This window comes from Triticum urartu, chromosome 4A (genome assembly GCF_056163025.1).
Source record: "Triticum urartu cultivar PI428250 chromosome 4A, HENAU_Tu73, whole genome shotgun sequence".
NCBI classification, from domain to species: Eukaryota; Viridiplantae; Streptophyta; class Magnoliopsida; order Poales; family Poaceae; genus Triticum; species Triticum urartu.
The window spans coordinates 156894097-156916784 of record NC_141876.1 but is presented as its reverse complement, the minus strand read 5'-3'; the positions used below and the strand labels follow the sequence as shown (position 1 = coordinate 156916784).

Genomic DNA, 22688 nt, shown 5'->3' with positions numbered 1-22688 from the left:
ATGAAGATACACCCTTTGGACGTCATTTGAAGGAAGTCATAAGATACCTGAACATAGGAGTACCAAGCTTCACCGGGACTTACAACGCCACTTTACCCGAAGAAGAGCGCTGGATGATTCAAGTTCAAGTTCCAGGAAGGACGTTCATGCCAATCACTCAGCCCATAGAGTTTTGTTTTGATGCACCAACCTAGAGTCTAGGAAAGAGCATGGCAGCTCACATCGCCATGGGACGCATTGGAGAAGTTTACCGCAGTGATCTCAAGGATACTATCTACCAGATTTGTGGACGCCGAGATGAGCAATGGGAGATGATCAGCACCAAGAAGGATAGATCAATTGCAGCTTTTATCCAGGAGTTAAACCAGCACATTCGACGTCAGGAGAACTAGATGTGCGCCAACATGATAGATCTAAAGAAGGTGAGGACAAGAATCAAGGAACTAGAGGAAGAACTCAAGGCTACACGCGAAGATTATGAAGAAGAAATCGAAGTATTAGTGGGGAAGAATGACGATCTGATCAAGAAGATTGGAATATTTATGGGAGACCCTACACCAGTAGAAGAAGATGAAGAACCCAAGGAGATTCACCCGGAAGACTACATCATCATCGACGACATCGACTCGGATCCAGATGATAGCGATGATGACTATGTTGATGAAGGTGGAGCAGATATCATGGAGTCTGCAACCGAAGAATATTTCTCGTAGACCACCCCAACAGTAGTAGTAGTCCATGATGTAAATATAGTAGTCCGAGCACTTTTTCGATAGATAGATCGATTGTATGCCCTTGCTTGATTGAATGAAGTGAATTGTTTGTTTTTGCCTCATATGCATATGGGTAGTGTTTTCTCTCTAGACCCCTCTCTATTCTTAAATATCATCTTTTATAAACCCTCAGATGCCCCCGAGACGTGACCCCGAATTTACCTTCCCACCGGAGCTCACTCAGTTGATCCAGCAGCAGAACACATTGATGCAGTTGCTAGTCCAGAATCAAAATCAGGGGAACAACAACAACAACCCACCACCGCCTGTTGATCACTTAGCCCGTTTTCTTAGGCTGAATCCGCCGGTGTTTTCCAGTAGCACCGAACCGATAGTAGCAGATGATTGGCTCCGCAAGACAGCTAGGGAGTTGACCACGGCAGGATGCACATATGCGGAAAAGGTGAAGTTTGCCGCACATCAGCTTGAAGGACCCGTAGCATCATGGTGGGAGAATTTCACAGCCACTTTCCCTGTCGACACTGTCACATGGGACCAGTTCCAGCAGGCTTTCCGTACTGCCCATGTTTCAACAGGAGCTATGGCCATGAAGAAGCGAGAGTTTCACAACTTGCGCCAAGGAGGACGGACAGTTGGCCAGTATGTGGAGGATTTTAGTAAGCTATCACGTTATGCCCCAGATGACGTTGCTACAGATGCAGCTAAACAGGAGAAGTTTCTGGAAGGACTGAATGATGAGTTGAGCATATAGTTGATGGTAGCAACCTTCAACAACTACCAGGAGTTGGTAGATCGTGCTCTTATGATTAAAGGGAAGCAGCAGCAGATTGAGAACCGTAAGAGGAAGTATGGACAAGGGAAGTACAATTTTGGAGCTCAGCAGAAGCCACGATTTACCCCTAGGCCGGGAGGACTTTTTCAGCATACCCATGGAGGAGGTAGCTCGCACAATCACAATGGCACCAAGAATGGGAATGGGAATGGAGGAAGTAATGGCCAGAATCGCACCAACCCATCAACCCCAGCCAAGAGAGACCTGAGCCAAGTCACTTGCTTTAAGTGCCAGAAGACCGGACATTATGCTAATGAATGTCCTGAAGCCCAAAATGGAAATGACAATGGAAGCTCTGGGAAGAAGCCGAACCCTTTCAATAGGGGACGGGTGAACCACGTAAATGTGGAGTAAGTTGAAGCCCAGCCCGATGCAGTCATAGGTAAGTTTTTGGTTAAGTCATTTACTGCACTCGTTCTTTTTGATACTGGTGCATCACATTCATACATATCAAGGGGATTTGTGGATAAGTATAAACTGCCAACCCAAGCCCTTAGGTCACCCATGTTAGTAACCTCGCCTGGAGCAGAGTATATGGCTAGTCTATGGTGTGATCAGTTACCATTAAGGATTGGTAACTACGTATTTCCCTCGGACCTAATAGTATTGGAATCCCAAGGCCTGGATGTGATATTAGGCATGGATTGGTTATCAAAGTATGAAGGGAACATTGAATGTGCCAGTAAGTCAATTTTGCTTACCACCCCAGAAGGGAGAAGGATCAAGTATGTATCCCAGCATGTGCCGAAAAGGACTCAAGTAAATTGCTTAACAGGAGTTGTGCAGGAGGAAGTACCAGTGGTGAAAGATTTCCCTGATGTATTTCTAGAAGAATTGCCAGGCATGCCACTGGATAGAGATATTGAGTTTTTGATTGAACTTTTGCCAGGCACAGGGCCAATATCTAAGAGACCATATAGGATGCCCGAAAAGGATTTGGTGGAGATTAAGAAGCAGATCAAGGAGTTACTTGATAAGGGATATATCCGCCCAAGTCCTTCACCTTGGGGATCGCCGGTACTTCTAGTGGAGAAGAAGGATGGCTCATTAAGGATGGTTGTTGATTATCGAGGATTGAATGAAGTAACCATCAAGAACAAGTACCCACTACCGATGATCAATGATCTGTTTGATCGATTGCAAGGAGCTAAGGTATTTTCCATGATCGATCTACGATCAGGGTACCATCAGTTGAAGATTTGAGAACAGGATATACCCAAGACAGCTTTTACCACCAGGTATGGGCTGTACGAGTATACCGTTATGTCATTTGGTCTGACTAACGCACTTGCTTATTTTATGAACATGATGAACAAAGTGTTTATGGAGTTTCTGGATAAGTTCGCCGTAGTGTTCATTGATGATATCCTGGTTTACTCGAAGAATGAAGAGGAGCATAAGGAGCATTTGCGTTTGGTACTTGGTAAGCTCAGAGAGCATCGGTTGTATGCCAAGTTTAGCAAATGTGAGTTTTGGTTGAAGGAAGTTGGATTTCTCGGACACGTTATATCTGGAGAAGGTATAGTAGTAGATCCCAATAAGGTTGACACTGTGACAAATTGGGAAGCACCAACAACAGTTGGAGAGATCCGAAGTTTTCTTGGACTTGCAGGATACTACCGGAGATTCATTGAAAATTTCTCGAAGATTGCAAAACCTATGATGGAGTTTTTGAAGAAGGATACAAAGTTCATATGGACCGAGGAATGTGAGACTAGTTTCCAGGAGTTGAAGAAACGTTTGGTTACATCACCAATGTTGATTTTGCCAGATCAGACCAAGGATTATGAGGTGTATTGCGACGCTTCACGTCGAGGACTGGGAGCAGTGCTTATGCAGGAAGGAAGATTTGTTTCCTATGCCTCACGAAAACTTAAGCCTCATGAGTTTAATTATGCTACGCATGGTTTGGAGTTAGCAGCCGTAGTGCATGCATTGAAGACTTGGAGACATTTTCTCATTGGAAATCATTGTGAGGTGTACACGGATTACAAGAGTTTGAAGTATATCTTCACGCAGAAGGAGTTGAATCTCACGCAAAGGAGATGGTTGGAGCTCATCAAGGATTATGACATGAGGTTGCATTATCACCCTGGAAAGGCTAACGTAGTAGCTGACGCGTTGAGCCGTAAAAGTCATGCCAACACCTTAATGACGGGAGATTTACCAAGGGAGTTAGCCAAAAATCTTCGTGAGCTATGTTTGGAAATAGTTCCGAGAGGCTATGTAGCCGCATTGGAGATTTAGTCTACTTTGATGGATAAGATCAGAGAAGCCCAGAAGACTGACAAGGAGATTGCCTCTATTAAGGAGAAAATGAGCAAAGGAAAAGCTAAAGGATTTCGTGAGGATGAGAACGGTACCTGATGGTTTTAAGACCGCGTTTATGTGCCTAATGATTCGGAGATCGGGAAGTTAATTCTGCAAGAGGCCCATGATTCACCCTATTCGATTCACCCAGGAAATACTAAGATGTATCTGGATCTGAAGGATATTTTCTGGTGGACCAGAATGAAGAAGGATATTGTGGAGTATGTAGCAGTTTGCGATGTATGTCAGAGAGTAAAGGCAGAGCATTAGAAGCCAGCAGGATTGCTACAGCCATTGCCGATACCTGAATGGAAGTGGGATAAGCTAGGCATGGATTTTATCACAGGATTACCCAGAAATCGTTCAGGCTATGACTCGATTTGGGTTGTAGTCGATCGTTTGACAAAGGTAGGTGATTTCATTCCAGTAAAGACTACCTATACCAGTGCAAAGTTGGCAAAGATATACATGACCAGGATCGTATGTCTGCATGGAGTTCCAAGGAGCATTGTGTCAGATAGAGGAACCCAGTTTACCTCAAAGTTCTGGAATCAGTTGCATGAAACTTTGGGTACCAGGCTGGAGTTCAGTACAGCTTTTCATCCGCAGATAGATGGACAGACCGAGAGAGTCAATCAGATTTTGGAGGATATGCTGAGAGCTTGTGCGCTAGATTACGGATCTAGTTGGGACGAGAATTTGCCATACGCGGAGTTCTCCTATAACAACAACTATCAATCCAGTTTGAAGATGGCCCCTTTCAAAGCTTTGTACGGAAGGAGGTGCAGGACCCCGTTGTCATGGGATGAAGTTGGAGACCGTCAGTTGTTTGGACCGGATCTGATTAAGGAGTCTGAACAGAAAGTAAAATTGATTCACGATAGGCTCAAGGTAGCCCAGTCCAGACAGAAGAGCTACGCAGATTCAAAACGCAAGGAGACAGTTTACGAAGTCGGAGACCGAGTTTACCTTCGAGTATCTCCCCTTCGAGGAGTTAAGCGCTTTGGAGTTAAGGGAAAATTAGCGCCACGTTTTGTAGGACCATACAAAGTTTTGGAGCGTATGGGAGAAGTAGCCTACAAGTTGAAATTGCCCGAAGGATTGTCAGGAGTTCACGACGTGTTCCATGTTTCCCAGTTGAAGAAGTGCCACGCAGAGATGGCTGATATACCGCTGAGAGATACAGTGCCGCTGGAAGCGATTCAGTTGGACAGTGATTTGACCTATGAGGAGAAACCAGTCAAGATTCTTGAGTATGCCAGCCGAGTCACCCGCACCAAAGTTATCAAGTTTTGCAAAGTTCAGTGGAGCCACCACATGGAAGATGAAGCCACCTAGGAACGAGAGGAAGATTTGCTGAAGGACCACCCTCACCTATTTTCTAGCCAACCCGAATCTCGAGGGCGAGATTCATCTTTAGGAGGGTAGGTTTGTAACATCCCAAATTTCCAATTTGGTATGTTATACACTAGATCATCATTACATATCATATTTCATCGCATTTTGGTTGATCCTAGAAATTCTAGGAAACTCAAGGACCCTCGGAGAGAGTTGGGGATTTCTTTATTTTCATATTTGAGTTTTCTCAAATTTTGAAAATAGGATCATTTGATTTTATTTATTTCATCTTCCATTATTTCCATTATAAAAATTATGAGAGAGGGAATAAAATGACTTTCCCAAAATAAAGAAATATTGAGGGTTTAAATAAAAAATCAAATAAGATTTTATTTTGGTTTTATTTGCTATTTTATTTGAATTTAGGAAAAATTGCACATTTTCAAAAATTTCATTTAGAGCCAAGAAAGTGTTCATCTTGTTCTAAATATTTTATTTGGACGGAGACAATTTATTTTGGCATTTTTAGATTTTTATTTATTTTTCTAGATTTTTTTAGTTACAGCGATATTGTTTAAAAAAACGAGACCCCGAGCCCGACCGGGCCAAGGGCCCAGCCGAGCAGGCCGGCCCAGCCGCCCGCCGCCGCCTCTCGCCGGGTTGGGACAGGAGTCCCGACCAGCGCCGCCGCCGCCCGAGTCCGGGGAGGACTCCGCCTCCCGAGGCCGACCCCTCCCCCAAGTCGACTCTCCCCGCCCCCTTTATAACCGCCGCCGCCCCCTGCAGCCCACACCGCCGCCGCCATCCCACGCCTCCAGCGCCGCCGCCGCACGCCGCCCGAGCCGCCTGCCGCCGCCGCCGCGCCGTCCCGCGCCGCCCGCTGCCACGTCGGAGCTGCTGCCCCGCACCACCCGCCGCCCGCCGGAGCCCCGAGCCGAGGTAGCCGCCGCCCGGTTTTTGAGAAAAATCCGTTTCGGTTCTTTTTAAAACCGTAGTTTTCATTTTTTTAAATAGATCGGGTTTTTCTCCGGTTTATTTATTTAGCGAGCGTTCGCTCGTCCGTTCATTTTAACGAACGCGTTCATCAGTTAGTTCCTGTTAACGAACGTTCCTATTCGTCGTATTTCTCTTTCTCGGATTAAACCCGCGATTTTTCTGATCACGATTTCTGATCCGATGTTCGTTTTAGTTTAACTTTTCACTCGTTTGTCGCAATCAGGCGATTCAAGCGCCTGGAGTTTCGTCTCGAAACCCTCTTTCCGTTTAACCAACTCAAACAAGTTTTTGCCTTAGTAAAATTTACCCTAGTTTCAGATTAGTAAAGGAAGCTTAGTTCTTTTGCCATTGGTCTTTCGTTGCTTCGTTCGGTTTGATTCTTTTTGCCAATCGGAGTTCTTAAGTTGAACTTTCTGGTTAGATCTTTTATTCGAGTTTTACCTTTGCATTAGTTGAGTACTTATTGTATGCTTGTTTGTTTGCGATAGAGTACCCGGAGTGCGCCGCTTGCTACTTCGAATCGCTAGGTTTCCCGGATCAGCAGCAAGGGAAGTAACACTTTGATCATACCTCCTACTACCCAGTTTTATTGCATTAGATCAATCCTCACACCATTGCATGTTTAGGATCTAATTAAATTGTTGGTTTGGGAAGTAGTTGAGGTAGTACCTATTACGTGTTTATCATCAAACCTTTGGGAGTTACTTCTACGTTTGCTTATTATGCCATGTTTTGCTAGTAGAGGTGGATTGGGTGAGTGTATCCATGACAGATGTGAGATTGTTAAATTAATGGTTTATCTAAGGTGGCAACTTAAATACACATCTGGGTGGATTGAGGCACCTGGATATTCCAGCGATTGCCTGTTTTTATTTTGGACCGCCACCCAGGCCCAAAGGGATCATGAGATTATTCATGCTAGAAACTTCCGTGTGCAGCCACAAGCTATTATGGGCTCTAGCATAGTTGACTAAGTCGTGCGAACTCTTATAGTGGTAGACTAGAAGATGTAGGGGATGTAGGTTGGTACGATCTACCCATTCATAAGGTGCTAGCGCTTCTGAAAGACTATGTCTCGGTTATCCGTTTCTCAAACACCATGTAGTGCGAGATTCCCAACGGAGGAGATCGAGTCTTGTGGGGAAAAGTGCGCAAACCTCTGCAGAGTGTATAAACTAATCATGGTTAGCCGTGTCCCCGGTTATGGTCATCTTGAGTATCTAGTACCTGGATTATCATGTGAACATCATCATGTTACTCTAAATTAATTTTGTTGGGTTTTAATGATGATGCTTAATTGGGATTGAGAGCGTGCCTACACTCTCAATGTTTAATAACTACCATGATAGTTAAATAAAATGTATTCCTTTGTAGTAGGGAAAATTGGCTTTACGCAAAACTGTAACCATAGAGCTTTCCACCAGCCAAATACGCATATAGAATAGCCTTATTCTTTTATTGCTCTCTATGTGTTACATTGCCAGCATATTCCATGTGCTGACCCGTTTCGGGCTGCAACGTTAATGTTGCAGACTTTTCGGACGACGAGTAAGGTGCTTTTAGGTCATGGTTCTATACTCAGTGATACCGTTGGAGTTGATGGACTCACTTATCTTCCAAGCCTTCCGCTGTTATCGATATTAGATGGCCTTAAGCCATATTTGTTGTAATAAGTGTGTGATTGCTACTCTGTTATTAATCCTTCAAGTATTGTGTGGTGTCTGCATTACTGATCCAGGGATGACACTTGAGCATAGAGATTGGACCATTTGAGGTCTGGTCGCTACAACCATGTATTTCTTCAACAGGCAATAAATTAAGACCATGTATTTCTTCAATAGGAGGTAAATTCTTAACATCTTTAGCTCCAATACCTTTTTCTTTCATAGATTTCTTTGTCTCTTGCATATCTTCAGGACTGAGAAATAGAATACCCCTTTTTTCGGAGTTGTCCTAGGAGTTGGTTCAGGAAGTGTCCAATTGTTTTCATTACTCAACATATTATTCAATAGAATTTCATCTTGATCAACAGTTCTTTCCCTGAAAACACAACCAGCACAACTATCCAGGTAATCTCTGGAGGCATCGGTTAGTCCATTATAAAAGATATCAAGTATTTCATTTTTCTTGAGAGGATGATCAGGCAAAGAATTAAGTAATCGGAGAAGCCTCCCCCAAGCTTGTGGGAGACTCTCTTCTTCAATTTGCACAAAATTATATATTTCCCTTAAAGCAGCTTGTTTCTTATGAGCGGGGAAATATTTAGCAGAGAAGTAATTAATCATATCCTGGGGACTACACACACAACCAGGATCAAGAGAATTGAACCATATCTTAGCATCACCTTTTAATGAGAAAGGAAATAATTTAAGGATCTAATAATAGCGAGTTTTCTCATCATTAGTGAACAGGGTAGCTATATCATTTAATTTCGTAAGATGTGCCACAACAGTTTCAGATTCATAGCCATAAAAAGGATCAGATTCAACCAAAGTAATTATCTCGGGATCAACATAGAATTCATAATCCTTATCAGTAACAAAGATAGGTGAAGTAGCATAAGCAGGGTCATATTTCATTCTAGCTTTCAAAGACTTTTCTTTAAGCTTAACTAATAATTTCTTAAGATCACTTCTATCATTGCAAGCAAGAAAGTCTCTAGCAGTTTCTTCATCCATAACATAACCCTCAGGAACAACATGTAATTCATATCTAGGGGGAGAATCTTCATCAACACTTTCATCAATAGTATCAGTTTCAATAATTTCATTCTCTCTAGTCCTAGCAAGTTGTTCATCAAGAAATTCACCAAGTGGCACAGTAGTATCAAACATAGAAGTAGTTTCATCATAAGTATCATGCATAGCAGAAGTGGCATCATCAATAACATGTGACATATCAGAATTAATAGCATAAGTAGGTTTAGGTGTCGCAAGCTTACTCAAAACAGAAGGTGAATTAAGTGCAGAGCTAGATGGCAGTTCCTTACCTCCCCTCGTAGTTGAGGGATAAATCTTGGTTCTTGGATCTTTCAAGTTCTTCATAATGATAAGCAGATATAAATCCCAAGTGACTCAAAGAATAGAGCTATGCTCCCCGGCAACGGCGCCAGAAAATAGTCTTGATAACCCACAAGTATAGTGGATCGCAACAATTTTCGAGGGTAGAGTATTCAACCCAAATTTATTGATTCGACACAAGGGGAGCCAAAGAATACTCTCAAGTATTAGCAATTGAGTTGTCAATTCAACCACACCTGGATAACTTAATATCTGCAGCAAAGTATTTAGTAGCAAAATAATATGATAGTAGTGGTAACGGTGGTAAAAGGTAACAGTAGCAAAAGTAATACTTTTGGTGTTTTATAGTGATTGTAACAATAGCAATGGAAAAGTAAATAAACGAAGAACGATATATGGAATGCTCATAGGCAATGGATCGGTGATAGAGAATTATGCCGGATGCGGTCGATCATGTAACAGTCATAACCTAGGGTGACACAGAACTAGCTCCAGTTCATCAATGTAATGTAGGCATGTATTCCTTTGAGTATCCTATGAAGACACATTTCTCCGATTTGGATTCGAGCTTATCAGGTTGAAGTTTTTTCACATAAGCATCGCAGCCCCAAACTTTAAGAAACAACAACTTGGGTTTCTTGCCAAAGCACAGTTCATAAGGTGTCATCTCAACGGATTTAGATGATGCCCTATTTAAGGGGAATGCAGCTGTCTCTAAAGCGTAACCCCAAAACGACAGCGGTAAATCAGTGATAGACATCATAGATCGCACCATATCTAGTAAAGTACGATTACGACGTTCGGACACACCATTACGCTATGGTGTTCCAGGTGGCGTGAGTTGCGAAACTATTCTGCATTGTTTCAAATGAAGTCCAAACCCATAAATCAAATATTCGCCTCCATGATCAGATCGTAAGAACTTGATTTTCTTGTTACGATGATTTTCCACTTCACTTTGAAATTCTTTGAACTTTTCAAATGTTTCAGACTTATGCTTCATTAAGTAGATATACCCATATCTTCTCAAATCATTTGTGAAGGTGAGAAAATAACAATACCCTCCGTGAGCTTCAATGTTCATTGGACCACACACATTAGTATGTATGATTTCCAATAACTCTGTTGCTCGTTCCATTGTTCCGGAGAACAGAGTTTTAGTCATCTTGCCCATGAGGCATGGTTCGCAAGTACCAAGTGATTCATAATCGAGTGATTCCAAAAGTCCATTAGAATGGAGTTTCTTCATGCGCTTTACACCAATATGACCTAAACGGCAGTGCCACAAATAAGTTGCACTATCATTATCAACTCTGCATCTTTTGGCTTCAATACTATGAACATGTGTATCACTACTATCAAGATTTAGTAAAAATAGACCACTCATCAAGGGTGCATGACCATAAAAGATATTATTCATATAAGTAGAACAACCATTATTCTCTGATTTAAATGAATAACCGTTTCACATCAAACAAGATCCAAATATAATGTTCATGCTCAACACTGGCACCAAATAACAATTATTCAGGTCTAAAACTAATCCCGAAGGTAGATGTAGAGGTAGCGTGCCGACGGTGATCACATCGAACTTGGAACCATTTCCCATGCGCATCATCACCTCGTCCTTAGCCAATCTTCGCTTAATCTGTAGCCCCTGTTTCGAGTTGCAAATGTTAGCAACTGAACCAGTATCAAATACCCAGGCACTACTGCGAGCATTAGTAAGGTACACATCAATAACATGTATATCAAATATACCTTTCACTTTGCCATCCTTCTTATCCACCAAATACTTGAGGTAGTTCCGCTTCCAGTGACCAGTTCCTTTAAAGTAGAAGCACTCAGTCTCAGGCTTAGGTCCAGACTTGGCTTTCTTCACTTGAGAAGCAACTGGCTTGCTATTCTTCTTGAATTTCCCCTTCTTCCCTTTACCCTTTTTCTTGAAACTGGTGGTCTTGTTGACCATCAACACTTGATGCTCCTTCTTGATTTCTACCTCCGCGGCCTTTAGCATTGCGAAGAGCTCAGGAATTGTCTTATCCATCCCTTGCATATTATAGTTCATCACAAAGCTGTTGTAGCTTGGTGGCAGTGATTGAAGAACTATGTTAATGACACTATCATCAGGAAGATTAACTCCCAGTTGAGTCAGGTGGTTGTGGTACCAAAACATTCTGAGTATATGTTCACTGACATAACTATTCTCCTCCATCTTACAACTGTAGAACTTATTGGAGACTTCATATCTCTCAATCCGGGCATTTGCTTGAAATATTAACTTCAACTCCTGGAACATCTCATATGCTCCATGACGTTCAAAATGTCGTTGAAGTCCCTATTCTAAGCCGTAAAGCATGGAACACTGAACTATCGAGTAGTCATCAGCTTTGCTCTGCCAGGTGTTCATAACATCTGGTGTTGCTCCTGCAGCGGGTTTGTCACCTAGCGGTGCTTCCAGGATGTAATTCTTCTATGCAGCAATGAGGATAATCCTCAAGTTAAGGACCCAGTCCATGTAATTGCTACCATCATCTTTCAACTTACCTTTCTCCAGGAACGCATTAAAATTCAACGGAACAACAGTGCGGGCCATCTATCTACAACAACATAGACATGCAAAATACTATCAGGTACTAAGTTCATGATAAATTAAAGTTCAATTAATCAAATTACTTAAGAACTCCCACTTAGATAGATATCTCTCTAATCATCTAAGTGATCACGTGATCCAAATCAACTAAACCATGTCCGATCATCACGTGAGATGGAGTAGTTTTCAATGGTGAACATCACTATGTTGATCATATCTACTATATGATCCACGCTCGACCTTTCGGTCTCCAGTGTTCCGAGGCCATATCTACATATGCTAGGCTCGTCAAGTTTAACCCGAGTATTCTGTGTGTGCAAAACTGGCTTGCACCCATTGTATGTGAACGTAGAGCTTATCACACCCAATCATCACGTGGTGTCTCGGCACGACGAGCTGTAGCAACAGTGCATACTCAGGGAGAACACTTATATCTTGAAATTTAGTGAGAGATCATCTTATAATGCTACTGTCGAACTGAGCAAAATAAGATGCATAAAGGATAAACATCACATGCAATCAATATAAGTGATATGCTATGGCCATCATCATCTTGTGCCTATGATCTCCATCTCCAAAGCACCGTCATGATCACCATCATCACCGGCTTGACACCTTGATCTCCATCGAAGCATCGTTGTTGTCACGCCAACTATTGCCTCCATGACTATCGCTACCGCTTAGTGACAAAGTAAAGCAATTACATGGCGATTGAATTTCATACAATAAAGCGACAACCATAGGGCTCCTGCCAGTTGCCAATAATGGTGTTACAAAACATGATCATCTCATACAATAAAATTTAGCATCATGTCTTGACCTTATCACATCACAACATGCCCTGCACAAACAAGTTAGACTTCCTCTACTTTGTTGTTGCAAGTTTTACGTGGCTGCTACGGGCTGAGCAAGAACCATTCTTACGTACGCATCAAAAACCACAATGCGGTATAGTGATTGCTTTTTGATCTTCAGAAAGAACCCTGTTCATTGAATCCGATTCTACTAAAGCTGGAGAAACAGACACCCACTAGCCACCTGTGTGCGAAGCACGTCTGTAGAACCAGTCTCGCGTAAGCATACGCGTAATGTCGGTCTGGGCCGCTTCATCCAATAATGCCGCTGAATCAAGAATCAACTAGTGACGGAAAGCAATATGTATATACCCATGCCCACAACTCCTTTGTGTTCTACTCGTGCATATAACATCTATGCATAAACCTGGCTCGGATGCCATTGTTGGGGAACGCAGTAATTTCAAAAAATTCCTACGCACACGCAAGATCATGGTGATGTATAGCAACGAGAGGGGAGAGTATCGTCTACGTACCCTCGTAGACCGTAAGCGGAAGCGTTAGGACAATGCGGTTGATGTAGTCGTACGTCTTCACGATCGACCGATCCTAGTACCGAACGTACAGCACCTCCGCGATCTACATACGTTCAGCTCGGTGACGTCCCGCAAACTCACGATCCAGTAGAGCTTCATGGGAGAGTTCCGTCAGCACGACGGTGTGATGACGGTGATGATGTTGCTATTGGAACAGGGCTTCGCCTAAGCACCGCTAAGATATAACCGAGGTGGATTATGGTGGAGGAGGGCACCGCACACGGCTAAAAGATCAACTGATCAACTTGTGTGCCCATAGGGTGACCCCTCCCCCGTATATAAAGGAGTGGAGGAGGGGGAGGGCCGGCCCTCTCTATGGCGCGCCCTAGGGGAGTCCTACTCCCTCCGAGAGTAGGATTCCCCCTTTCCTAGTAGAAGTTGGTGCGCTTCCAAGTAGGAGTAGGAGAGGAAGGAAGGAGGAGAGAGGGAGGAAGGAAAGGGGGGCCGGCCCCCCTCCCAAATCGGATTGGGCTTGGGGGCGCGCCTCCCTCTTTTCCTTTCGCTCTCCTCTATTCCACTAAGGCCCAATAAGGCCCATATACTCCCCGTGGGGTTCCGGTAACCTCCTGGTACTTCGGAAAAATGCCCGAACCACTCGGAACCATTCCGATGTCCAAATATAGGCTTCCAATATATCGATCTTTACATATCAACCATTTCAAGACTCCTCATCATGTCCGTGATCAAATCCGGGACTCCGAACTACCTTCGGTACATCAAAACACATAAACTCGTAATACCGACCGTCACCGAACGTTAAGCGTGTGGACCCTATGGTTCGAGAACTATGTAGACATGACCGAGACTCATCTATGGTCAATAACCAATAGCAGAACCTGGATGCTCATATTGGTTCCTACATATTCTACGAAGATCTTTATCGGTCAAACAACATAATGGTATACGTTGTTCCCTTTGTCATCGGTATGTTACTTTCCCGAGATTCGATCATTGGTACCTCAATACCTAGTTCAATCTCGTTACCGGCAAGTCTCTTTACTCGTTCCGTAATGCAACATCCCGTAACTAACTCATTAGTCACATTGCTTGCAAGGCTTATAGTGATGTGCATTACCGAGAGGGCCCAGAGATACCTCTCCGACAATCGGAGTGACAAATCCTAATCTCGATCCATGCCAACTCAACAAACACCATCGGAGACACCTGTAGAGCACCTTTATAATCACCCAAGTATGTTGTGACGTTTGGTAGCACACAAAGTGTTCCTCCGGTATTCGGGAGTTCCATGATCTCATAGTCATAGGAACATGTATAGTTATGGAGAAAGCAAAAGCAACAAACTAAACGATCATCATGCTAAGCTAACAGATGGGTCAAGTCAATCACATCATTTTCTAATGATGTGATCCCGTTAATAAAATGACAACTCACGTCTATGGTTAGGAAACATAACCATCATTGATTCAACGAGCTAGTCAAGTAGAGGCAAACTAGTGACAATATGTTTGTCTATGTATTCACACATGTACTAATTTTCCGGTTAATGCAATTCTAGCATGAATAATAAACATTTATCATGATATAAGGAAATATAAATAACAACTTTATTATTGCCTCTAGGGCATATTTCCTTCGAGGGCAAGTAAAAGTGGTCTTTTCCTGATCCTCTTTCGACACAGGTATTTGAGAGAAACCAGAATAACCATCTAGAAAGGAAAAATGTGTATGTTTGGATAATATTTCTAGCATTTGATCAATAAAAGGTAAAGGGTAATGATCCTTTCTAGTAGCTTTATTTAATTTGCGGAAATAAATTACCATTCTATAACCTGTAACAATTCTTTGTGGGATCAATTCATCTTTATCATTAGGAACAACAGTAATGCCTCCCTTCTTAGGGACACAATGGACAGGACTTACCCACTGACTATCAGCAACATGATAAATTATACCTGCCTCTAGAAGCTTTAGTATTTCATTTCTTACCACTTCTTTCATCTTAGGATTTAACCGTCGTTGGTGATCAACAACCGGTTTAGCGTCTTTCTCCAATTTTATTTTGTGCCGGCATAGAGTGGGACTAATGCCCTTAAGATCATCAAGAGTATATCCGATAACAGCACGGTGCTTCTTCAGTGTTTTCAATAATTTCTCTTCTTCCCGCTCTGAAAGGTTAGCACTGATAATAATAGGATATATCTTCTTTTCATCAAGATAAGCATATTTAAGAGTATCAGGTAATGGTTTAAGCTCAAACACGGGATTACACTTGGGTGGAGGAGGATCCCCTAGAATTTCAACAGGAAAGTTGTGCTTCAAAATAGGTCCCTGTTTAAAGAATACTTCATCTATTTCCCTTCTTTCATTCATAAACATATCATTTTCATAGTCTAGCAAATATTGTTCTAAATGATCATTAGGAGGCACGACAATAGAAGCAAGACCAATAATTTCATCTTTACTAGGCAATTCTTTATCATGAGGTTGTCTACAAAATTTCGCAACATTAAAATCATGAGACATATCCCCTAAACCAACATAAACAATATCCTTTTTGCAGTCTATCTTAGCATTAACAGTATTCAAGAAGTGTCTACTGATACGTCTCCAATGTATCTATAATTTTTGATTGCTCCATGCTATTATATTATATGTTTCGGATGTTAATGGGCTTTATTTTACACTTTTATATTATTTTTGGGACTAACCTATTAACCGGAGGCCCAACCCAAATTGCTGTTTTTTGCCTATTTTAGTGTTTCGCCAAAAAGGAATATCAAACGGAGTCCAAATGGAATGAAACCTTCGGGAGCGTTATTTTTGGAACAAACGTGATCCAGGAGACTTGGAGTCGACATCAAGAAACAATGAAGGAGGCCACTAGGCAGGGGGCGCGCCCTCCACCCTCGTGGGCCCCTCGTTGCTCCACCGACCTACTTCTTCCTCCTATATATATCTATGTACCCCGCAAACATCCGGGAGCACCACGAAAACCAAGTTCCACTGCCTCAACCTTCTATACCCAAGAGATCCCATCTTGGGGCCTTTTCTAGAGCTCCGCCAGAGGGGGCATTGATCACGGAGGGCCTCTACATCAACTCCATGGCCTCTCCAGTGATGTGTGAGTAGTTTACTTCAGACCTTCGGGTCCATAGCTAGTAGCTAGATGGCTTCTTCTCTCTCTTTGGATCTCAATACAAAGTTCTCCTCGATTCTCTTGGAGATATATTTCATGTAATCTTCTTTTGCGGTGTGTTTGTCGAGATCCGGTGAATTGTGGGTTTATGATCAAGTCTATCTATGAACAATATTTGAATCTTCTTTGAATTCGTTTATGTATGATTGGTTTATCTTTGCAAGTCTCTTCGAATTATCAGTTTGGTTTGGCCTACTAGATTGATCTTTCTTGCAATAGGAGAAGTTCTTAGCTTTGGGTTCAATCTTGCGGTGCTCGATCCCAGTGATAGTAAGGGAAACGACACGTATTGTACTGTTGCCATCGAGGATAAAAATATGGGGTTTATATCATATTGCATGAGTTTATCCCTCTACATCATGTCATCTTGCTTAAGGCGTTACTCTGTTCTTATGAACTTAATACTCTAGATGCATGCTGGATAGCGGTCGATGTGTGGAGTAATAGTAGTAGATGCAGAATCGTTTTGGTCTACTTGTCACGGACGTGATGCCTATATACATGATCATGCCTAGATATTCTCATAATTATTCGCTTTTCTATCAATTGCTCGACAGTAATTTGTTCACCCACCGTAATACTTATGCTATCTTGAGAGAAGACACTTGTGAAACCTATGGCCCCCGGGTCTATTCTCCATCATACAAGTTTCCAATCTACTTTATTTTGCAATTTTTACTTTCAATCTATATCATAAAATACCAAAAATATTTATCTTATTATTATCATCTCTATCAGATCTCACTCTTGCAAGTGGCCGTGAAGGGATTGACAACTCCTTTATCGCGTTGGTTGCGAGGTTCTTATTTGTTTGTGTAGGTACGAGGTGACTCGTGCGTGGTCTCCTACTGGATTGATAACTTGGTTCTCAAAAACTGAGGGAAATACTTACGCTACTTTGCTACATTACCCTTTCCTCTTCAAGGGAAACCAAAGCAGTGCTCAAGAGGTAGCAAGAAGGATTTCTGGTGCCGTTGCCGGGTAGATCTACGCCAAGTCAAGACATACCAAGTACCCATCACAACTCTTATCCTTGACATTACATTATTTGCCATTTGCCTCTTGTTTTCCTCTCCCCCACTTCACCCTTGCCGTTTTATTCGCCCTCTGTTTCCGTTCGCCTCTTCTCCTTTCCTACCTTCTGTATGTTCATTCTTTTTGCAATTTGTTGCCATTATGTCTAAAACTGGGGAGGTTATCGTTGATAAGGATAATAATATGGAAAACTTTGATGCTTTTGATGATCCTCTTGAAAATCCTACTATTTTACACACTAAAAAGTTTCGGATTGGTAACAGTAATATTATTGGGAAGGGAGTTATTCAAGATCTCTTTACTTGTGCCGGTGCTTTTCCCACCATGAGTGGATCTATCCTTCATAAAACTAGTAGTCTCGCAGATGCTATATCTTTGATCATAGTTCAACTTGAAAGACAATTTTTACATATGCATCCTTTCATACAAAGGATTTTCCTAGAATTTTCTAATATTGAGCATTCTTCTGTTAAGCGAGCTGCTATCATCTTTTTAGCTCATGAGTTCAGATTTATAATAAAAGAAGCCAATGAAATTTTTGCGCATTATAGGGTGGATGTTGGCCGTCCTCCCATAGAAGCGATCCTTTTCTATCAAGAAGACATTATGCGTTTACGATCTTTAGATCATGTTGCTTTTAATGAAAACCTTAGAAAAAAAGGTTCCTACCGATTATCTTGAACAATGGGCTAGGTTTTTCCCTTGAACAAAGGCTCGTGACTTTTTGCCAAAAGAATGCTTATAATTATGAATTGATTATGCAATATGAGGGGCCAAAGGAGGAACCAATACCTCCCGAGCTTGATCTTGGGGACTTTTGTCCCATTAAATTTAGCCCTTTTGATTACATTTGCTTGCCACAAAGAAAACTTGCTGCTGAACGTAGGGAGTATGAGATGAGTTTTCGCGATTTACCTTATCATTATCATGGCAGTACCTAGATTTATCTTCGCTTTTATGCCTAGCTAGGGGTGTTAAACGATAGCGCTTGTTGGGAGGCAACCCAATTTTATTTTTATTCCTTGATTTTTGTTCCTGTTTAGTAATAAATAATTTATCTATACTCTGTTTTGGTTGTGTTTTATGTGTTTAATTAGTGTTTGTGCCAAGTAGAACTGTTGGGAAGACTTGGGGAAAGTCTTTTTGATCTTTCTGTAAAAAAAACAGAAACTTTAGCGCTCACGAGAATTGCTACCATTTTTTACTGGAGAGTGATATTTAGTTAATTCTTTTTGCAGATGAGTAATAGATAAATTCCTCACGTCAAGCAATTTATTTTAGAATTTTTGGGGTTCCATAAGTTTGCGTTAGTTACATATTACTACAGACTGTTCTGTTCTTGACAGATTCTGTTTTTCGTGTGTTGTTTGCTTATTTTGATGCATCTATGGCTAGTAAAAGAGTTTATAAATCATAGAGAAGTTGGAATACAGTAGGTTTAACACCAATATAAATAAATAATGAGTTCATTACAGTACCTTTAAGTGGTGTTTTGTTTTCTTTTGCTAACGGAGCTCACGAAGATTTTCTTTTAAGTTTTGTGTTGTGAAGTTTTCAAGTTTTGGGTAAAGATTTGATGGATTATGGAACAAGGAGTGTCAAGAGCCTAAGCTTGGGGATGCCCAAGGCACCCCAAGGTAAATCCAAGGACACCAAAAAGCCTAAGCTTGGGGATGCCCTGGAAGGCATCCCCTCTTTCGTCTTCGTTCATCGGTAACTTTACTTGGAGCTATATTTTTATTCGCCACATGATACGTGTTTTGCTTGGAGCATCTTGTATGATTTGAGTCTTTTCTTTTTAGTTTACCCAAATAATCCTTGCTGTACACACATTTTGAGAAAGACACACATGAATTGGAATTTATTAGAATACTCTTTGTTCTTCACTTATATCTTTTGAGCAATATAGTTTTTGCTCTAGTTCTTCACTTATATATTTTAGAGCACAGCGGTGGTTTTATTTTATAGAAATAATTGATCTTTGATGCTTCACTTATATTATTTTGAGAGTTCTTTAGAACGACATGGCAATTTTCTTTTAGGCATTATAGAAACTTTCATATAAGTGCATTGAATACTAAGAGAAGTTTCATACTTGATGATTGTTTTGAGATATGGAGATGGTGATATTAGAGTCATGCTAGTTGAGTAGTTGTGAATTTGAGAAATACTTGTGTTGAAGTTTGTGATTCCCGTAGCATGCACGTATGGTGAACCGTTATGTGATGAAGCCGGATCATGATTTATTTATTGATTGCCTTCCTTATGAGTGGCGGTCGGGGACGAGCGATGGTATTTTCCTACCAATCTATCCCCCTAGGAGCATGCGAGTAGTACTTTGTTTCGATAACTAATAGATTTCTGCAATAAGTATGTGAGTTCTTTATGACCAATGTTGACTCCATGGATTATACGCACCCTCACCCTTCCACCATTGCTAGCCTCTCTAGTACCGCACAACTTTCATCGGTACCATAAAATACCCATATACCTTCCTCAAAACAGCCACCATACCTACCTATTATGGCATTTCCATAGCCATTTCGAGATATATTGCCATGCAACTTTCCACCATTCCGTTGTTATGACACGCTTCATCATTGTCATATTGCTTTGCGTGATCATGTAGTTGACATCGTATTTGTGGCAAAGCCACCGTTCATAATTCTATCATACATGTCACTCTTGATTCATTGCATATCCCGGTACACCGTCGGAGGCATTCACATAGATTCATATTTTGTTCTAAGTATTGAGCTGTAATTCTTGAGTTGTATGTAAAAAGAAGTGTGATGATCATCATCATTAGAGCATTGTCCCAGCGAGGAAAGGATGATGGAGACTATGATTCCCCCAGAAGTCGGGATGAGACTCCAGACAAAAAAAGAGGCCAAAAAGAGAAGGCCCAAATAAAAAAATGAGAGAAAAAGAGAGAAGGGACAATGCTACTATCCTTTTTCCACACTTGTGCTTCAAAGTAGCACCATGATCTTCATGATAGAGAGTCTCCTATGTTGTCACTTTCATAAACTAGCGGGAATTTTACATTATAGAACTTGGCTTGTATATTCCAATGATGGGCTTCCTCAATTTGCCCTAGGTCTTCATGAGCAAGCAAGTTGGATGCACACCAACTCAGTTTCTTTTGTTGAGCTTTCATACACTTATAGCTCTAGTGCATCCGTTGCATGGCAATCCCTACTCACTCACATTGATATCTATTAATGGGCATCTCCATATCCTGTTGATACGCCTAGTTGATGTGAGACTATCTTCTCCTTTTTGTATTCTCCACAACCACAATTCTATTCCACCATAGTGTTATATCCATGGCTCACGCTCATGTATTGCGTGAAGATTTAAAAAGTTTGAGAACATCAAAAGTATTAAACAATTTCTTGGCTTGTCATCGGGGTTGTGCATGATATAATATTTTGTGTGATGAAGATAGAGCATAGCCAGACTATATGATTTTGTAGGGATAACTTTATTTGGCCATGTTATTTTGAGAAGACATGATTGCTTAGTTAGTATGCTTGAAGTATTATTAGTTCTATGTCAATATTAAACTTTTATCTTGAATCTTTCGGATCTGAACATTCATGCCACAATAAAGAAAAATTACATTGAGAAATATGTTAGGAAGCATTCCACATCAAAAATTCTGTTTTTATCATTTACCTACTCGAGGACGAGCATGAATTAAGCTTGGGGATGCTTGATACGTCTCCAACGTATCTATAATTTTTGATTGCTTCATGCTATTATATTATCTGTTTTGGATGTTAATGGGATTTATTTTACACTTCTATATTATTTTTGGGACTAACCTATTAACCGGAGGCCCAGCCCAAATTGCTGTCTTTTTTGCCTATTTTAGTGTTTTGCCGAAAAGGTCTAAGGAAATGATACTTGACATTAGAAAAGCTTTAGCAGAGGAACTATACGATCGTGTGCTATGCTTAGGATTGGGTCTTGTCCATCACATCATTCTCCTGATGATGTGATCACGTTATCAACGACATCCAATGTCCATGGTCAGGAAACCATAACCATCTATTGATCAACGAGCTAGTCAACTAGAGGCTTACTAGGGACATGTTGTGGTCTATGTATTCACACATGTATTACGGTTTCCAGTTAATACAATTATAGCATGAACAATAGACAATTATCATGAACAAGGAAATACAATAATAACCATTTTATTATTGCCTCTAGGGTATATTTCCAACAGTCTCCCACTTGCACTAGAGTCAATAATCTAGTTCACATCATTATGTGATTGTAATGAATCCAACACCCATGGGGTTTGTTCATATCTCGCTTGCGAAAGAGGTTTATTAGTCAATGGATCTAAACCTTTCAGATCCATGTGTGCTTTACAAATCTCTATGTCATCTTGTAGATGCAGCTAGCCAGCTACCATGCGCTACTTGGAGCTATTCCAAATAACTGCTCTACTATACGAATCCGGTTTACTACTCAGAGTCATCCGGATTAGTGTCAAAGTTTGCATCGACATAACCCTTTACGATGAACTCTTTTACCACCTCCATAATCGAGAAAATTCCATAGTCCACTAGTTACTAAGGATAAGTTCGACCGCTGTCATGTGATCCATTCGTGGATCACTCTTGTACCCCTTGACTGACTCATGGCAAGGCACACTTCAGGTGCGGTACACAACATAGCATAATGTAGAGCCTACGTCTAAAGCATAGGGGATGACCTTCGTCCTTTCTCCCTCTTCTGCCGTGGTCAGGTCTTGAGTCTTACTCAATACTCACACCTTGTAACACAGCCAAGAACTCCTTCTTTGCTGATCTATTTTGAACTCCTTCAAAATCTTGTCACGATATGTCTTCATTTGAAAGTACTATTAAGCGTTTTTGATCTATCCTTATAGATCTTGACGCTCAATGTTCAAGTAGCTTAATCCAGGTTTTCCATTGAAAAACACTTTTCAAATAACCCTGTATGCTTTCCAGAAATTCTACGTCATTTCTGATCAACAATATGTTAACAACATATACTCATCAAAAATTCTATAGTGCTCCCACTCACTTCTTTGGAAATACAAGTTTCTCATAAACTTTGTATAAACCCAACATCTTTGATCATCTCATCAAAGTGTACATTCCAACTCTGAGATGCTTACTCCAGTCCTTAGAAGTATTGCTAGAGCTGTACATACTTGTTAGCATCTTTCAGTATTGACAAAACCTTCTGGTTGTATCACATACAACCTTTCCTCAAGAAAATCGTCGAGGAAACAATGTT

At 41.2% G+C, this 22688-nt stretch overlaps 1 pseudogene; it reads left to right on the top strand.

Moving 5' to 3' along the window:
* The first annotated feature begins 906 nt into the window (after positions 1-906).
* On the top strand, positions 907-5792 carry LOC147975223 (uncharacterized; annotated as a pseudogene).
* Positions 5793-22688: the final 16896 nt, after the last annotated feature.